Source organism: Stenella coeruleoalba (genome assembly GCF_951394435.1).
Source record: "Stenella coeruleoalba genome assembly, chromosome: 7".
NCBI lineage: Eukaryota > Metazoa > Chordata > Mammalia > Artiodactyla > Delphinidae > Stenella > Stenella coeruleoalba.
In genome coordinates, this window is record NC_137153.1 from 50,207,896 (window position 1) to 50,228,351 (window position 20,456).

At 38.4% G+C, this 20,456-nt stretch overlaps 1 protein-coding gene across 3 annotated transcripts in view; it reads right to left on the reverse strand.

Annotated features, from left to right (window-relative positions):
* The window catches only part of LOC307188543 (uncharacterized protein), a 566,629-nt gene extending 546,720 nt beyond the window's left edge, over positions 1-19,909 (reverse strand). For all 3 annotated transcript variants that reach the window (XR_013828978.1, XR_013828979.1, XM_079925811.1), the window contains exon 1: positions 19,659-19,909. The gene's annotated coding sequence lies outside the window, so the exon portion shown is untranslated. The remainder of the gene's footprint in view (positions 1-19,658) is intronic.
* Between the last annotated feature and the right edge of the window lie 547 nt (positions 19,910-20,456).

Sequence of the window (20,456 nt, forward strand, 5' to 3'; positions counted from 1 at the left end):
ATGACCTACCCACATTTCTTCTGCATTCACCTCTACCCTACAAAGGCCACTTACTGTGAGTGTCTAAAACTCTCTGCTTGAAGGCTTTTTGCCACCAGCTCATAGGAGGCCTAATAGCGAGGCAAGCCAGAAATGCCAGGAAAACAATGTATCTGGAAGTAGTGCTTGATAACGATATTCTTGAACAAGATATATGCACAGCAGAAAGTGAAGAAAAAAGCAAAGTAGCAATTAGTATTAGCCAGTGTACTGTATTGAATAGTGTTCCCTCCAAATCCATGTCTACCTGGAACCTCAGAATATGACCTTCTTTGGGAAGAAGTTTCTTTGCAGATGTAATTAGTTAAAATGAGGTCATGCTAGATTAGGATGGGCCCTAAATCCAATGACTGGTGGCTTTGTAAAAAGACACACACCTGAAGACACGCAGTAAAAAAAAGCCATGAAACAAGGGAGGCAAAGATTGGAGTAATGAAGCTACAGCCAAGGAACACCAAGGATTCCAAGGAGCCACCGGAAGTGAGGAAGTTAGAAGGAGCCAAGGTAAGATTCTTGCTTACAGCCTTTAAGGGGAGCATGAGCCTGCCAATACCTTGATTTTGGACTTGTAGCCTCCAGAACTGAGAAAATAAATTTCTTTGCTTTTAAGCCACTCAGTTTGTGATACTTTTCTTTATGGCAGCCCTAGGATACAAAAATACCAGGTAAACCCAGAGAAGTATGAATGAAGTCTGTAGCCTCAGATTGTAATCTAAAGAGCCTTCTTGTTTTGTCACCCTCATGAACACACCTACCCACATTCCCTTCCCTGCCCGAATCTGAATCTTAATACCTTCCATAGCCCAGAAATCTACTTGGAAGGAAGAGCTAAAGAAAAAAAGCAGACTCTAGGAAAAAAGTGGCCTGGACTGGCCTAAGAAGCAGATTCTGGGTCTGTTTATTTGAGTATAAGAAAAGAGAAGAAACCACCACCAGGTGAAAGAAGTTAACAGTATGCTGCCCACAAGCATGTAGACCCCAGACCGGGTGGATCCAAAGGTTGATGGTGCTGATTCCCAATTACCTCACCACCAACCTATCAGAAGAATGTCCACAAGCTGATCATGCCCTCCTCTTTGAACCATTACGATAAAACTCCTCACTATCCCCTCCAGGTCAGGACATACAGTTTTGAGGGCATTAGGCCGCTATAAAGCTATTCTTTCCACTTCACCCAAAACTGTCTCTGAAATTCAATTCAGTACCAGTGCACAGGGGCCAAATTTCTGCATCACCTTGTACACAAGCTATCTCTCTTAATAAAAGGCTTTGATTGCCTAAGGGTTTTATGGAAGCGATATTCATTTCCACGATATTGTTGCCCAAGAATCTAGAAAGGGCCTGGTAACATAACCAGACTGAATACCCCAAGGGGAGAAACTAGGAATATTAGGACCATCCCAACCTTGCTTCCATTTGACCATGTTCATTATTTTCCATAGTGCCTACCTTTCCCCAAATGATAGCCTTTTGAGGAGAACATCTATTATGTTGTTCCTAAATTCTTTAAAACTTGGTTATGACAATGCATTATTTAACTGAATTTTAAAACGCATTGTCAAAAAATCACCCCTATTTAGCTCCCATAACAAATTATGCCCAACTACTGTTAATGTGATCCAAACTCATCATAGACTTTTAATTGATTTTGTGAAAGGTAAAATGTCCCAGACAAGTTAGGAAACAATTTTATTCCGGCTCCTGAAATAGGAAGAATGCTTATTAAAGAGGAATGTATGAAAAACTGGGACAAAACCTGGGATTTTATAGAGGCAAGTAAACAAAGGAGTCATGAAGAAAGGAGGACAGTTAGTCTCAAGTAGAAACACAGCCCAGAGAACAAAATCACCCATATCCAAATCTCCAAACTAAAAAATAATAACTATGATATTCTGTTATTATCAAATTGACCTCTTATCCCAAAACAGAAATACGAAGTCCTCAGATACGATTTCCTTTCACATTTTGTAAGCAGATAGAGTAGGGGGCTCCCCAAAGAAAGAGAACCAGGCATGGCTTTCTCGACAGAAGAGAAGCCATTTTTTGGCCTAAGCCATTTTAAGATCTAAGCCTGGCCACAATGCTTGCCATAAAACAGGTCTCAGTAATAGTCTTAAGGAAACAAAAGAACAAACTGTTATCAAGCAAGAGAAGTAACAATAGCAAAGATAACAAATCAGTTGTAAGAACTCCTAGTTCTGTTTCAATGGTAAGGACTAGCCTGAAACACTTTCTTGAGCTGTTGTGCAGAATTTAAACTCCCCCTGCCCTCCACCCTGGGCACTCAGCCAGGAGATCAACTGGAACTTAAGAGATGATGATGTTGACCTTTTCCGACCCCTGTGACTTCAATCAATTAAAGCTTAGACTCTGCCCAGCCCCTTCATGAATATGCACATACCCTTAACTTCAAACTTCCCCAGTTTTGCCCTTGGGGAGACACTGCTTTGGAAGAGATCCCTGGTGTCTTCCATACTTGCAGCAAGTAATAAATACTTCCCTCTTCCAAACTTTGGCTTGGTGATGTCTTCTGGCTCGACACCCACCAAGAGGCAAACCCAGTTTTGGGGTAGCACTTCCTCTCAAGATACCGGGAAAACATAAAGCCAATAAAAATCTTCTCAAAATGAGAAATTAAAAACCAAATATTCCCCTCTCTAAAACTGAATCCCTTCTTTCCTGGTGTAATTTTGAAAGCAACTGACAATGCTGAACTTTATCTAAGCCCTGAGTTCCCAGAAAGTAGCAAAGGTTAAGAAATCTACCCTTACCTCTGCATACATTTTTGTGTTCCAAGAAATAGCTAACTATAATAGACCACTCTGCCCTTGTATATCCCCAAATAAACCTCCCACCCTTCTAATGGAGATCCTCTGTCCACCTTTCCTAATGACTCTCTCATTTACCTGCCTCTATAAAAACCTCAGATTTTCTCTCTCTTCTTTGACACATTGCTAATGAATGAACACAACCTTATGGCAATAGCCTGAATAAAAGCATCTTCTTAATTATTGGGGAGATATATATGAACATAAATGTATGTATGTGCATGTGTAATGAACAAGTTCAGAGACGGTCATGGCTACTACTAAATTGAGAAATCTGCCAAAATACCATATAAATTTCAATCCAAGACAAATTAAAGGCCCATTTCTCTTTTTAAAGATATGTACATTTGAAGTTAAGAATCAAATAACAATGGGTAAAATAAGTAATTGCACCTTTATTCATTTCTTCTGATTTATTTAGAATTGAACATCAGTCATTTGTTGCCCAAAGTTAGAAATTAACTACTTTAGCTTCCAGTCAACAAATTTATCTTCTGCACTTATTATATCCCAAGCATCTGATTACTGAACATTATAGCTGACATATTAATTAGGGGAACATGCAGAGAAATACAGCATCTTCCCTGTTCCAAAATTATATCTTGTTCTCGTCATCACAGAGCTGTGAAATAAGTCATTCAGGCTGCAAGTATTCTACCCAAATATTAATATTCTTGTTTCTTTTTGAAAATTATTTGTTTTTTTTCCAAGAAAAAATAAATAACAAAGTGAAAAACCTTCCCTAATAGGTGGAAAAAAGCTGTAGTTCTTCGAATGACAATTTAATTTTTCAAAAATGACCTCTGGGATTATATATCATTGCTTCCCAATTTTTTTCTTTTTTCTCTCATCCTTAACACATACAAATTAGAGAATGAGTAAAAATACAAATGAACAAAAGAAATCCTTTGAAACGCTATAAGCAAAAATATTAGAATCTCTGCTTGTTTCTTGATTTTTGTTCAAGTCAACATGGAAGCAGGGAAGGGAAAATAAAGTATAGGCCAGAATGAAAAGTCTAGCAAGTCAAATAATATTACTTCACAACAGATATAAAAGAAGATTAAGGGTCAGGGTTCATGGAGCAAATAGTGTTCAGGTGGAAAGAAGAGCCCTGAATCTAGATGACGAGTCAGGTCTGGAAGTTGCACGTCACTACTAGAAACACAACAGTGAAAAAAATATGAGAATGCATGTTTTTCAACTGTGGAAAGAACTGTTTATGTTTTTGTGTCTTTTATGGAACCTGCTGGTGATGGGGAGGTATTCCAGTGCTACAGTGTAACAGAAAGACTAAGAGGCGAAGGTGGAAATCCTGGTGACATCATCAACATCATACTGTCACTACTATCATTTATAACTTTATACCAGGGACACTGTGATAAGTTCTTCAATTCTTTCAACTATTCACTTACGATATTATTGAATTAGTATATACTATTATCTTCTTTTGATAGTTAAGGAAATAGGTTCAATAACTTGTCATAGCTCATATAACTAATAAATAGCAGAACCAGGATGAATTTAAGTCTGAATTCAAAAGCTCAGTTCTTCAACTTTGCTATATTATCCTCACTTACCTGACATTTTTAGAAGTATGGTCCAGAAACATCTGCAGGCATATATATATATAAAACCTATTCCTCCATCAGGTCAAATTATCAAGGTTCTACCTCCATAACCACGGCCCGTAAAAAGCATAGGTCCAACCTAAGGATTCACACCTGTAAAGGTCCACTAATGTGCACTGGGCTTTGGAAGAAATTCTCTATATTTTGCAAAGCCTCAAAGTACACTTTTATCCAACTCAAAGTTTCATAGACTAAAATGCCAAATTTTATATTCAGTGGCAGTTTGATTAACACATATAACAATACTGTTGCACTCATGGTGATCAAAAATAATAATGGGACTTGCTAATACTTTCTTGTGTCTTTATTTTTATATTTCTTTGATTAATAAAAGTTGGAAGCAATCTTGCCTTAATTTTTTCATTGTTTTAGATGTGAAACATCTATCTTCCACCATAAGCAAGCTTACAGAATAAAACTCCAGAAAATTTGATCTCTAGAGAAATAATAGATATCTCATTTTTAACTAATTCATTAATTCTTTCCACAAAAATGTATTGAGTTCCATCCATATGCTACGCACTGGTCTAATCTCTGACAACAAAACAGTGGAGACAAAATCTGTGCTTTCATGGAGCTTGTGATAAACAAATACAAAACACTGTATATAATGTAAAGTAGGCTTAAGTGCTATGAGGAAAAAATAAGCAGGACAAGTGCTAGAGAGGAACACAGATTGTGAAGGATTCTGTGAAGAGCGTTATTTGAACAGAGTGGTATTTGAAAGAAAGTGGCAAGCAGAGGGATTGGCGACTACAAAGTAACCGAGGCAAGAATATTTTTGGCTTTCCAGAGTAAAAGAAACAGGCCACTGAAAAAGGTGACTAATAAAAGAGATGAAGCGAGAGAGAGAGCAGAGACATTCATGTTGGGCCTTGTGTGATGACAGAAACCCAAGGAAAAATCTTAAGCAGAGGAATGACATGATCAGTTTTACATGTTAAAGAATCGCTACATCTTCCGTGCTGAGCACCAAGTGTAGAAGCAGGAAGGCCACTGCAAAGCTACTGCAGTAGTTTAGTTAAAGAGATGATGGTGGTTGGATATCCTTCACAAATGATAACTGTCACTGTGTGAGAAGGGTGCAAATTTATAATGCATTTCAACGATATAACCTATAGGACTTGCTGAGGGATGGGATATGATGTATGAGAGGAAGAGTAGTGAAGGATAATGCCAAGGTTTTTGATTGGAGCAACTGGAGAGGAGGAGCAGCTATTGAAAAGTTTGGAGACCACAAACTAACAATGTTGCTCTTTTTTTTTTTTTTTTGCGGTACGCGGGCCTCTCACTGCTGTGGCCTCTCCCATTGCGGAGCACAGGCTCCGTTCGCGCAGGCTCAGCGGCCATGGCTCACGGGCCCAGCCGCTCCGCGGCATGTGGGATCTTCCCGGACCAAGGCACGAACCCGTGTCCCCTGCATCGGCAGGCGGACTCTCAACCACTGTGCCACCAGGGAAGGCCCAATGTTGCTCTTTTGATATATGCCTCAAGAGTAAAGAACTCTTTAGAGAGATAATGTTGTTGGGTAATGTTATCAAGCCGTGAAGCAAGGAAGGGTAGAAATATATGTAATAATAAGAATAGTGATATAATATTTGTTGACTACTTAAAATGAGTTAGTTCCTATGCTAATTTATTTATATACATTATATCACAATTAATTAAAATTAATAATGATCTACATGTACACAGGCCTTCATTATTGATTCATAGGTTGCACATATATTATTACACTATTTGACTCTCATCACAATTTGTAACGTAGCCACTTATTATTATCCCTATTTTCCAAATGACTCAACAAGACTCAAGACTCAAGGAGACTCTAATTTCTAGACTAGCCCATTTTCATTATACCATAATGCTCCATGTATACGGGCAGTTGAATCTCCTTGTACTCAGGACATTCCCTAGTTTATACCATGGAATAGATCCCCTACGTTCCTATAAGTTTTCACTGCTGTAATGACCACAAAGGACTCCTCACCATAGGCCAGTTAGGAACTAATTTTTTCTACATTTCAAATATTCCTCAGAGTATCTCATATTATACTTGGTAACCTAAATGATGTTGAAGAAATATTTGTTTCAAAGGAAAGAAAGGAGGAGGAAGGAAAGAGGAAAAATAGAATACTGCAGAATATAATAATGCATAATAAACAATCACATAAAGAACTAAGAGGATAATGTACTGAACAAGTACATTTGTACCCTTCACATTTTTACGTCTATACATGAATCAATAAAAAAACTGAATTCACATTTTTGGCAGATAGCCTACATCCTTAGTTATGCTGAATGCGGTGTTCCCAGTTGTTTCAGTAACAACTAGAGTTTTAATTAGTTTTCATCTTTTGTTCTGGAAAAGGATACTCTTTTGAGGGAAAGTTATGGTATGTGGAACTGTTACTACTTTTGCAGGCAATGTAAGAATGAATACCTGGTGATGATGATGACAGTGGAGTGCCAAACAGGAGTAAATAAAACTCTTCCTAGCGGCCTAAAAGAAATATCATCCAGTGTAAAAATGTGCAAAATGTATCCAGAGAAACATTAAAGAGCAATCAGTGTGCTTCACTGAAAACAAAAGAAAAAATAAATTCTGGTTAACTGAGCAGCAAGACTACTTTTGTCAAGCTATTGGAGTGTTCAGTAAATCAAAAATATGCTGGTAAACCAGGCTCATAATTCAGACGGGAACTAAGTCTAAGAAGCCATGAATATAGTCATGGGGAGAGTTTAGTTATGGGAAACAGGTTATGTGTGCTGCCACCATCAGACATCATTGTCTAATGGGTCTGCAGGAGCTTCAACTCCAACACTACCTCCGCGCTTCCCAGTGGACACTAGACTCTGGATGCTAAGACCAGGATAAATTCTAAAGGTCCCAAGAGTAGCAGCCAATTGACCAAGCATTTATTACCTGCCTTCTTCAGACCGAGAAACATAGCCTTAACATTTCCTTCAGCTTGACTAAACTTTTGACTGGTTTCTTCCTGACATCCCTTTGCTTAAAGAATTTACTATAAAAATTACAATTGTAAATTCTTTCTTTGCCTCTTTGAGATGTAAATCTTCTCTCAGCCTCTTGCCAGTTTTACAACTCAGAAATGTCTTTTTCAAGGACTTGAGAGCCATCCATTTGAAATATAATCATCACAGAAGATAGCACCCCTATCTCCCAGTCTTCGTGGAAAGGTAGAAGTCTAATTTTGATAAGTGCCAATTAGCAAACACAAATGGTCTAATTATGTTTGCTAATTGGCCCAGTCCCCCATAACATTCTCCAGTAAGTTTCCACTAGCTCACCCCAGCATTCAAAAATGTCCCCACCTTTTGTTTCAGGGGACTTGAGTTTAATCTCTCTCCCCTATTTCTATAGTCTTGAATAAAATCTTCCCGGTCTGTTGAACTTCTCTGATGCAATTTTTCTGTGACGTGCCCCAGCTTCTATGAATCTGAGAGAACAAATATCTGGTCTTTGACAATTTTCATGGGTAGAGGCAGAATCACCTCTCATCAAGACTCAGACTGCCAAAAATCCCTAACATAAGCAGGAACTGTTAATGCTGGTTGGCCAAAAACAGACTAGCATTCACTACATCTCTAGAATATAATGTCTACAGGAGGATTGTTCTTTCTTGCATACACTGAATACTAACATATTCATATATAATGATCTTTAAGGCTGTTTCCCTGTTGCAATGAATTTCTTGAATATCCTTAGACTGGGCTCTATGACAGTAAGCAGCTTCCGAGAAACTATTGTGGCTAGCCTGAGTTCATTTGTTTGGTTGGAAGTGGTAAGTGGCTCTCAGCATGATGGTAATTAACATTTGCTGAGTGCTTATCAGACACCTAGAACTTTTTTGAATGAACTGTTAAAGCTCAGAACTTTTAAAAATGTTATTTCCTTAAGAATAAACATCAAACAATGAAGGGAAAAACCCCCCATCAATTACTACCACCTCACAGGCTGTAAGCAACGACTCCATGTCTGTACTTGTAACCAGCACTGTAATAGAAACAACTCAAAAGTGTAAACCTTGAACACACACCAAAGCAGTGTATAGATTTGAGCTTGGGTCTGCCTAACTCCAAAATCCTTACTTTTGCTGCAATAATATTTGTAGTAAGGTGGATGGACCTAAAGTCTGTGATACAGAGTGAAGTAAGTCAGAAAGAGAAAAACAAATACCGTACGCTAACACACATATATGTAATCTAAAAAAAAAAAAAAAAAAGAAAGAAATGGTTCTGAAGAACCTAGGGGCAGGACAGGAATAAAGGAATAAAGACGTAGACGTAGAGAATGGAGAATGGACTTGAGGACACGGGGAGGGGGAAGGGGAAGCTGGGACGAAGTGACAGAGTGGCATGGACATATATACACTACCAAATGTAAAATTGATAGCTAGTGGGAAGCAGCTGCATAGCACAGGGAGAACAGCTCGGTGCTTTGTGACCACCTAGAGGGGTGGGATAGGGAGGGTGGGAGGGAGACGCAACAGGGAGGAGATATGGGGATATATGTATAGCTGATTCACTTTGTTATAAAGCAGAAACTAACACACCATTGTAAAGCAATTATACTCCAATAAAGATGTTTAAAGAATAAAATAAATAAATAAAAATAAAAACTCTATTGAAAACGTTAACAATTAACAACCTATACAGTGCATTCCTTTCCTAGAGAGAGGTCTAGTGGTCATCTTTTTTACTTCAAAGGAAAGAGCACATATAATACTCCTGGCTTTTATTAGTCCTAATTCAGTTTAATATATAACTCACGTAAAAAAGGCTTTGAATGACAAACACACTGCAAGCAATCTTTTCTGTAAGAAATATAGCTTTCCCTTGACCCCACTGGTCTACCTCACTTCTCTCTCTTCTTTACAGATAAAGCCTTAAATAGAGTTGTCTGTACTCCATGTCTCCTCCCCACTTGGCCATCCTCTCTTGAACCCACTCAAGGTTCAGGATTTGTTATTACCACTCCAACCAAAATTGCTCTTTAGAATATAAATTCTTTGTCATTTATTTGACCTTTCTATGATACTTGTTAAACTTTCCTTTTTCTTGATTTTGGGACAACTGTTCTCTTGGTTCTCGTCTTACCTCCCCGGCTCCCCCTTCTTGGGTTCTTTTTGTGGTTACTCCCCACCATCCTGAATTCTGCGTTAATTGAAAGTCTCAGGGTTTAGTCTTCTGATATACTCTAACATCTGTTTACATTACTTTAACTCCACAGGAGAGTTCATCCAACCCAAGCTCTTTAAATGTTGTCTAAATTCTGGTAACCCACGCATGTTTACTTGTATCCCAAACCTCTCCTCTGAACTCCAAATGTATATATCAAATTGGCTATCCAACATCTCTATTACAGGAGGCAGTTGCAGTTAGATATAATTTAAAATAGACACTATTTTTAAAAAGACAAAAATGTGTATCCTGTTGCCTACTTTCAATTAGAATTGCTCTTTGTCCTGTCTGACTGTGTTGAACAGTTATAACCACTGTACTGAGAAGAGGTTGTAAGTCAAAGCAGGATGCCTTTACATTAATCCACTTGCTACGAGCCTACAAGTGACTAATTCATGGGGGTTTTTTTCATGGTTTTGTTAAGAAGGACATCTGAGAAGTATTATATAGTGTTAAAATAATGACCTGGGAAACATACCAGCAGGATGTAATTGTGGTAAAAATTTTTCAGCATAGAAATGAACTTACCAATTTAAGGAGTGGATGTTGAAACAGTTGAAACAATGTGTGACTAGATCTGAAGTAAATTTGATTTATCTACTTCACGTATTTTTCTTTCAGATTGCACAGACAGGAAGCATTTGAAATAATTTCTAATACAATGGTTGTCTTCCATTTCTGGTCCCTCAAGAAATATCAATAGTCAATTCATACACTGGCTTAATTAGGGTTTTTATCTTTACTGAAAACTACATATAAAGAGGCCTAACTTTCAACATGTTGTATAATAATTCTAGTGTACCTATTTCCACTCCTGTTATATATTTTTAAATGTGGCTCATATTTCAAAATCTAGTCCAGCCTTTTAAAAACAGGATAATTATCTAGAAAACTATTAGAAATAGTCAAAAAAAGTATTTTCTGTCATTAATTATTCAGTTTTGGCATTCATTAATAGAATTTAATAGACATCAAAACAGAATGGAAACAAATTATACAACATTGACTTTATAAGTTAAGAAATCTTGTCCAGCGGGTCAGATAACACTGAAAGTTCTCAAAATCTGCCAGGGACCTTTTCCCCAAATCCTTCCTTTCCTTGAGCTGGAATTCCAGACTCTGACCTTTGGACTAAGCATTACCCTACAACATGGAACCCATTTGTTTTTAGTCAGGAGGAATCCAAGGCCCTCAATTCAATGCACAGGAGATTTGGAAACTACATCATTTTCTGATAATACCACAGGAAACAGGTGTTTCAGATCTGAAGGCAGAATATTTTCTCCCACGATGCTGTGTCTAAGGCTCTACCTTTTCACTTCATTTCCAGTAAATGGATTTCTACTTTGTTCCCTTATGCTTGAGTGTAGTCTTAATAAACTGCTTGCAAGCTTTGGCTTTCTACTACTGAAGCTCCCCAAAGCCCTTTCCACCAAGAAATTGAGCCCTAATCCCCCTTTCAGGCAAAATCTAACTCATCTGCAGAGACTTCCCAGATCCTAACTGCCTTTTTATATACCTAAACTGAGTCCTAATCAATTTATCTGATTAAAAGTAGTGACTATTTTGACAATAACTGTACCAGGGTTTTGTGTGATTGAGCCAAACTGATCCTGTGCTCCAAGAATCTTTATGAAAGTGATTCAATATTGGATCAGAGTTCTTTAAAGAGGTTAACTGTGCTCACCTTGCACAATAATAAGTGATTAGCAGAAAGCACTATAGAATAATGAATAGACTGTGAACACAGCATGGAAGTCCAAACAGTTGTCTTGTCAGGTATTTCATAGCCCTTATGAGAGGTGCTGTTTGAAGAGATTTTTTTTCCCCATGCTTATTTATTGAAGAGTGCCAGGCCATGGTATAGCTGCATATTTAAAAATACATTCATAGAGATACCCAGCTACAGTTTTCAGGTAGTAACTCTCTTAGAATCCATAACATTTCATAACATTTTTGCTACACACACACACACACACACACACACACAGAGTCATTTAAAAGCATTTATGTTAGGTCCACAATAGAGAGAGCTAAATGAACTCCTATGAAGGCCATATATCTTAATATCCTGTCTTCAGAATCCACACTGGAAATTCACTGTAAAAACCAAATTTGGGATAAGAATGTGGCAATAATGGTCACACTCTCCCAAAAAGAAATGTGAATTACTTTTCTTTTGAACATTTTTATCATTACAACTTTTACCTACAAGTGAAAGAGATTGGAGGTCCTTTATTAGAGACTCTTTGCTATCAAGACTGCTTTTTTGGCATGGTTACATTATCTAAGAGATGCCAACTAGCTGTAATTAGTACTCACTGAACCAAAGGTGTTTTGATAACTATATGTAGAAATCTAGTTTCCTGCCCACAAAATCTCTTTCTCTTTCATTTTTATTTCATTTTGAAAGTTCTCTGTGACCTACCAAGTTCCTCTATCCACTGTCGTCTTTTGCTTCTCCCTTTCCACCATTTTCCAACCCATAATCAGGTTTTCTCTATCATACATTCAATGGATTGCATAGAAAATTCATCTCTGACACAAGAGTGAAATCGTCTCCAAAGAATTCTAGAAATTTATCAACATCCGACTTCCCAAGGTGCCAGGGAGGTAATCCTTGTTTCCAGAAATACCAGGCCACCTCCAATAGAATTCATGAGAAGCAATCTGAGAGTAAAATAAGAAGCTTTAATTAATAGTTCGTTGTTACAGAACTGAACACACATAAGAGTACATCAATAAGCTGAAGATGAACTGGATTATAGAGTATGGAGAAACAGGAAAGTGAAGGCATTACTTGAAAAAAAAAAGGAAATGGAAAGCCAGTAAGATATACTAGAGTTGAGATCAAACTCAAAGAAGAGATGGGAAGAGCCACAAGTGAGAAGCTGGATTCCAATCGTCTCTCCTCTTTACATGCCATCTTGTAATGTTTCTATTGTATATGTAGTAAAGCATGAGTAAAAATTCAAAACTTAGAATGTGCTGACATTAATATGCACTACCAAATGTAAAACAGATAGCTAGTGGGAAGCAGCAGCATAGCACAGGGAGATCAGCTCGGTGCTGTGTGGCTACCTAGAGGGATGGGATAGGGAGGGTGGGAGGGAGGAGATATGGGGATATATGCATATGCATAGCTGATTCACTTTGTTATACAGCAGAAACTAACACAACATTGTAAAGCTATTATGCTCCAATAAAGATGTTAAAAAAAAAAGTCATAGCTTTCCAACCAAGTCATGTATCTCATTAATCCGGATGAATGATACCAAGATTCCTTCCAAATCATTTCAGGGAATGTATCCAAAGGCCCTTTATTTTAGGGAATGTGTCCAAAGGTCCACCTTAAACATTCCTCCAAACTTTCATAGTACCATGTTTAAATAGTTAAAATAAATATTAAGAGATTAAACCATGTATTAGCTGAGTTTGTTAGGCAGCAGTAGAAGAAAAAAATAATTACTAAACCTCCACAGAAATTATCCTATAAGGGTAATAACTAATTTCTAAACAGTGAATTTGACCTCAGTAACTCTTTTTTCTGATCACACTTGTCGTTGATCTTCAAATGTGCACATGAGATGTCCCTCTTCCTGACTCAAACTAAGAGGGTTTAGTCTTCTTAACCTCCATTCAGGTCTGACACTGGACTAATAATTGGACTCACGGTTCGTTTATTTTACTTATTCATCTTGACTTTTCCTGAAACTGTGATCAATCTTATGATAGTTCTTCAATATAAAATTATATGTATGCCCAGTCAAAACAATGAGCATATTTTTGGTGACTTCAGACAAAAGGAATAGTTGTAAATATTTTAATAGCATAAAGCTTCACTTCTGGACAATGTGTCAGAGCTAATAGAGAAAGTGGAGGACATGGATGCATTTTAATAGACACAGATATAGATCAGAAAAAAACTACATCACTTTTTAATGTTTTCTACTATAGCCAATTACTTTATCATCCATGTGAGATGAAGCATAAAACACTGCAAGCCAAATTTTGTTTTTCACATGGGAGATTTCTATTGAACAAATATTTGATAAGACAGTTTAGGCAAAAAGCTGCATTTTGTTCAAAAGTGTCATTCAAAAAGAGAGCTATGATGTTGAGACTTGGCTATTTAAATTATACCTTAGTGTTTATCACAGGTTATTTTTAGTAGAAAGTGGTATTTACTGACTTTGAGATAATATTTCATTTTCCCCATAATATTGTATACACTTTTAGAAAGTATGAGGACCACTAGCAAACTCTTCCAACTTACCCAGAATATTTTGGACCAGTGAAAGCAATGGGCATGTGTTTGTTTAGGAGTCATTCCCATTATAAAATCTGTTGCTAAATATTTCTGTACTGCTTCTTCATTTGATCAAATTATTGTACCATTTCCTTTTAGCCACCTGGAAGAATTTCCCATTATAGGATTTTTCTATTAGTATCCATTGAAAGTGCCCCATCTGCCTGGCTTTATATTTGCTATTCTACAGGAGTGTCAAAAGCAATCTGAGGTCCAGAGAATGATGAAGTCCACTGTGTGTAGTTATGAGTTCTTCGTTTTCCATCCTGCCAAGTCTCTGTTTAGTTGTTTTGCATTCTCTTATTGTTCTCCTGGTATTTCTGGCTTTATTTCACCTTATTCCTTTGTGGATGTTTTTAAAAGAGTTAGACGTTCAATTAAACGTTTTTTATTTCCTTCCACATGGAGTTCATCTCATTCTTCTAGCTGTTCGCTCATATTTTGTTTTATCTTAATGATATATATTCCCAGAACTAGAACTAGATCAGCAATTTAAAATGATCTCTTTTTTCAGTAGAAGATTTTTAATGTTTATTATTACTTTGTATTTTCACTTAGTTCTAAGAGTAAAGTACTATTTTAATCTTTTTTTTTTTTTTTTTTTTTTTTTGCAGTACGCGGGCCTCTCACTGTTGTGGCCTCTCGCGTTGCGGAGCACAGGCTCCGGACGCGCAGGCTCAGCGGCCATGGCTCACGGGCCTAGCCGCTCCGCGGCATGTGGGATCTTCCCGGACTGGGGCACGAACCCACGTCCCCTGCATCGGCAGGCGGACTCTCAACCACTGCGCCACCAGGGAAGCCCAAAGAGTAAAGTACTATTTTAAACAGCCTTAGTATAACATGTAAAAACTGAGTTGGGGGCTTCCCTGGTGGCGCAGTGGTTAAGAATCTGCCTGCCAATGCAGGGAACACAGGTTCGAGCCCTGGTCCGGGAAGATCCCACATGCCGTGCAGCAACTAAGCCCGTGCACCACAACTACTGAGCCTGCGCTCTGGAGCCCACGAGCCACAACTACTGAGCCCATGCGCCACAACTACTGAAGCCTGCGCACCTAGAGCCTGCGCTCCACAACAAGAGAAGCCACCGCAATGAGAGGCCCGCGCACCGCAACGAAGAGTAGCCCCCATTTGCCTCAACTAGAGAAAGCCCACGTGCAGCAATGAAGACCCAATGCAGCTATAAATAAATAAATAAATTAAAAAAAAAAAAAACTGAGTTGGTAGTTTGTGAGTCTTGTGCATTAGGTAACCTCACCTCTATGGACATAAAGTAATGATACCACTAGCAAAGATTTTTGTTCATTTCATTCCATTCCTACATGCTATTGAAAATCATCAACTCTCCAATACATTTTCCATAATGTTCTGATCCTCTCAGTGAATTACCTCGGGTCAATTTGTGAAGAGGTCCTTCTGCCCATCTCCACATATCATCTACCACAAACAGTCCAAAACACTGCTGGACCTATCCACTGATATTCTATAATCTAATGCTAGTTTAGATTCAGCTGAAGTTTTCAAGTTGAGGCCACATGGAAATAATAAACAAATGAAATAATCTGTGTATTTTTCCAAAAGGAGTGGGGCAAATTCAGATCCCTTTCCAGCATTATGTTTAACACTGCCTCTATTAGACTGGTGGGAAAATATCTTCCACAAAGGGGCAATAAATTTCTTAAGGTCCTGTCTCCAAAAGGTAAATATTTTATAAAATCACTTCCACTGATCTGACTGGGCAGATGAACTCATTAGTGCCAACATCAAGCTGTGATGCAAGAGGTAGTTTGCTCCTTCATTTAATAGAGTGAAATATACATTCTACCCCCACTGACTACTGAGACAAAGTACAGGCCAGTCAAAATCACCAAGCCATTCAAAACAAGGTCATAAAAGCAGATTCATCCTAAATTGGGCATAAAATTATTAAATTTTAGGAATATTAGATACTGCTAAAGCATCCTTTGGGAATGAGAGGTAGGCACCAAAGACCAAAACATATATGTTGGTGGTTATTTTGTTTTTAGAATCTTCATTTTCAGGTCAATTTACTTCCTCGCATTATGTAAGCCTAGATTTCCTAAGGGAGGAGACAACCATTAGAGAACCAAATAATAGTCCTTAAAAAGCACTTGTCATTTGTGTTGCTGAATATAATGTGTATAAATAAATGTTCATCCTTTCAAGGAAAATCTATGATCCTTTTAAAAAGTTCAGACTTCCATTTTTAATTGTAAACATTTCTTTGTTTACTATGGGGAGTAAAATGAGGGGATCTTATTCTAATTGTGTAGTGGCCTTCACTTCCCTCAAGTAGTCTGATATTGTCCTGAGACTGCAGAAATATTGGTCATTTCTCTCCTTCAAACATTCCTAAGTAAAACAAATAAAAACAATGTCAAATTTGTCCTGTAGGCTGGGCCTAGAGTTGAAATTAAATGGCCTATACATATTGCTGCCATGGTTTTATGAAGTTTAGGCTGTACAGGAACAGTGGTTATCTAGCCATCAATTTATAGACTCTTGAATTAGAAGGGAGAGACTGCCTTCCTTTGATATACAATAAACCTGAGGTCCTAAAACAACAAGGTACTTCTGCTAGGACTTTGTTAGCACAACGTGAAGAAGTGAGTTTAAGTTCTGTCTCCACTAAATTCTGTTAGATGTTGGTAGGCTATATTATATCTATTAGCTTCAGTTTTCCTTCACTTATAAAATGATGAAAAATGAAGAAAAACTGTGAGGCTAACAAATATTAAATAGCCTACTCCTTTGTGTCATTTTAATATAATTTGTCTTAAATAAGCAACTGACTACACTATAAATTTAAAAACCCTATTGTTTATTTCTGTGTTCCAAGCATGGACATTATGAAAATTGAGTGATGAATTAGTTTCTCTCTAGATTCTCCTAACTAAATATACAACTACATACTCAGCATCTCCATGCAGATACCCTGAAAGAACTTCAACCACAATATGAACGAAAAAGAACATACAGATTTCACTTTGGGGGGCAGGTGGGGGGACAATATAGCTCCCACCCATGTGATCCAAATTTCAGTAGAAGATATTAATAGCTCTCAACTTCTCCAAACTGGAACTATAACAAAGTGCTGTTGGGTTGACCTCTTGGTATCTCTAAAACCGATACAATTTTTCTCTTCATGGCCATTATCCTAGTCCACATCAATTGCATTTCTTAGTTAAAATATTATCTTAACCACTAAGAGGTCTTCCTGTCCCTAGTTCTGTCCATTTTAATTATTTTTATAAAATATAGCCTTTGTGAGTTTTAAAAAATACAAATATGACTATATCACTGGCCTGCTTGAAATGGTAAAATAGGTCTACATTTCCCTTAGATGATATCCAAACTCCTCAAGAGTAACATCATTATGGACTTGATGTTTGTGTCTCCCTCAAATTCATATGATCAAGTCCTAAGCCCCAGTGTGATAGAATTAAGAGGTAGGTCCTTTGGGAGGTAACTAGGTTTAGGTGAAGTCAAAAGGAAGAGCCCCCAAGATAAGATAGTGCCCTTAAAAGAAGAGGAAGAAACACCAAAGCTTCCCCTCTCTCTACCTTGTGGGGACACAGAGAGAAGGTGGCCGTCTTCCAGCCAGGAAGAGGGCTCTTACCAGTAACCAAATCTGCTGGCCCTTGATATTGGACTTCCCAGTTTCCCAAGCTGTTAGAAATAAATGTCTGTTCTTTAAACTACCTAGGATATGGTATATTGTTATAGCAGCCTGAGATCACCAAGACAACAAATGACACCAAGAAGTAGAGATGCTGCTGTATCAAATACCTAAAAATGTGGATGTGGCTTTAGCACGGGTAATGGGTAGAGGCTGAAAGAGTGCCTTCTGAACATCCCCCCACCCTAAGCCATGAATTTAGGTGAGTAAAGGATCACTCCAACATCAAGTGGGAAGGGTATGTAAGAGATCAGGCTCAAGCGAGTCCTAAAGACACAAGCAAATTGCAGGAATCGATGAATCAGATTTCATAGTACCTATTCCTGCTGTACTGCTTCTTCTCCCTCAACTTCCACCTATGGCCTCATGGGGAGTTTTTTTTATGTCCAGTTGACTTAGGGAAGAAACATTTGGGACTCAGGTTTACAGATGAAACTGCATGATATGCTGGAATTCTGCACAACTGCAGCACAACAGCCTCAGTCTTGGGTGACCCAAGAGGACAACAGAAAAAGGAACTGCTCCCAAAGGACAGAACTTTAAGCAGGGTACACCGTTGTTCATTTTTTACCTGAAAACAAAGACGACAAAAGGCACAGATCTGCAGTGATTTATAGCTGGTGGCTAAGGTTAGGCTGGATGCTCAGGAATTGTGAATGAACGTGATTGAAAAACTGGTGACAAGATCGTACATGGACTGCACAGATTACTAACACAGCCTTCTAAATAGTCTATATCAAGTTTTGCCCTGTTCTAATCCATTCTCTAAAACATAGCCTGAAGGAGCTTTTAAAATGTCTATCTGATTATTTCAGTGCCCTGCTTGAAATCCTAAAAAGACTTCCTATTTCTCTTAGGTAAACTCCAAACTCTTTATCATGACTTACATATTCTAACAACTTACTATCTGACTCCAGTATATCTTTCTAGTCTTATATCTCATTGTTTTCCATGGAAAACAAAAGACTGTATTTTATTCTCCACTTATGCATGATTATCCTTCTTCCTGGAATTTCCTTTACACATGCCAGCTTTAAAACAGTTATATACCAGCTTAGATATCATTTCCTCTGGGAAGATTTTTTGACCCATCTTTCTATCTTCATATAGATACCCCTATTATATATATTTATAGTAGACCATATTTCTATGTAAGTCTCTCAGGGGCAGCTCAACCCTAAACCCAGAACCAATCAAGGTTTATTCATGCTTCAGATTGTAGGCTCAATTCTCCTTCTTTATTAGAAGGATGGAGATATTTGTTTTTATAGTCACTTCTCCCTGTTTCTTCCTGCCTGGAATTAACTTCTTTGCAAGACAGTTCAGAACAGTAATGATCATTTCTTTCAGTGGAGACTACTGCAAAGTAAGCCTCATCATTTGGTTTTAACAAGGTAATCACTAAACAGTACAACATTAGAACATTTCACACAATTGGGTAAATCATGAGTGTCCACAGTCACCTACTGCACAGGTACACTCCCTTTATAAGTGCATGTGTGCTGTGAATATATATTATAGATATCATAGAATTTCAAAGCTGAAAGGGATCTCAAAAGACACTCAGATCTCTTCTTAAGTCTCAAAAAGATGCCTTCTAAGTGGTTGTGCATTTATGCTTTCGTATCTCTAATCACTGAAAGTTCAATACTTCACTATGACAATTCATTCCAATATTACATATTTCTGAAATAGAAATATCAATTATATATCAAGTCAACATTTCTCTCACAATAGTTTTAAATTAGTTCTATGCATTAAAGGCTGTATGGCCCGAGCATAAGTGGAGGCTTCCGGGAAGATGGCGGAAGAGAAAGACGCGGAGATCACCTTCCTCCCCACAGATACACCAGAAATACAACTACACGTGGAACAACTCCTACAGAACACCTACTGAACGCTGGCAGAAGACCTCAGACCTCCCAAAAGGCAAGAAACCCCCAACGTACCTGGAGGGGATTCAGAGCGCTGCTTAAAGGAGCTCCAGAGAACGGCGTGAGCCGCGGCTAAAAGCGCGGACCGCAGAGACAGGCATGAGACGCTAAGGCTGCTGCTGCCGCCGCCACCAAGAAGCCTGTGTGCGAGCACAGGACACTATCCACACCCCCTTCCTGGGAGCATGTGCAGCCCGCCACTGCCAGGGTCCCGGGATCCAGGAACAACTCTCCCGGGAGAACCCGCGCCTCAGGCTGCTGCAACGTCACGCTGGCCTCTGCCGCCGCAGGCCCGCCCCGCACGCAGTGCCCCTCCCTCCCCGCGGCCTGAGTGAGCCAGAGCCTCCGAATCAGCGGCTCCTTTAACCCCGTCCTGTCTGAGCGAAGAACAGACGCCCACCTGTGACCTACACGCACAGGTGGGGCCAAATCCAAAGCTGAGCCCCTGGGAGCTGTGAGAACAAAGAAGAGAAAGGGAAATCTCTCCCAGCAGCCTCAGAAGCAGCGGATTAAAGCTCCACAATCAACTTGATATACCCTGCATCTGTGGAATACATGAATTGACAACCAATCATCCCAAATTAAGGAGGTGGACTTTGAGAGCAAGATTTATTTTTCCCCTTTTCCTCTTTTTGTGAGCGTGTATGTGTATGCTTCTGTGTGAGATTTTGTCTGTATACCTTTGCTTCCACCATTTGTCCTAGGGCTCTATCCGTCCGTTTTGTTTGTTTGTTTGTTTTTCTCTTAATAATTATTTTATTTTAATAACTTTATTATATTTTCTGACTTTATTTTATTTTACTTTATCTTCTT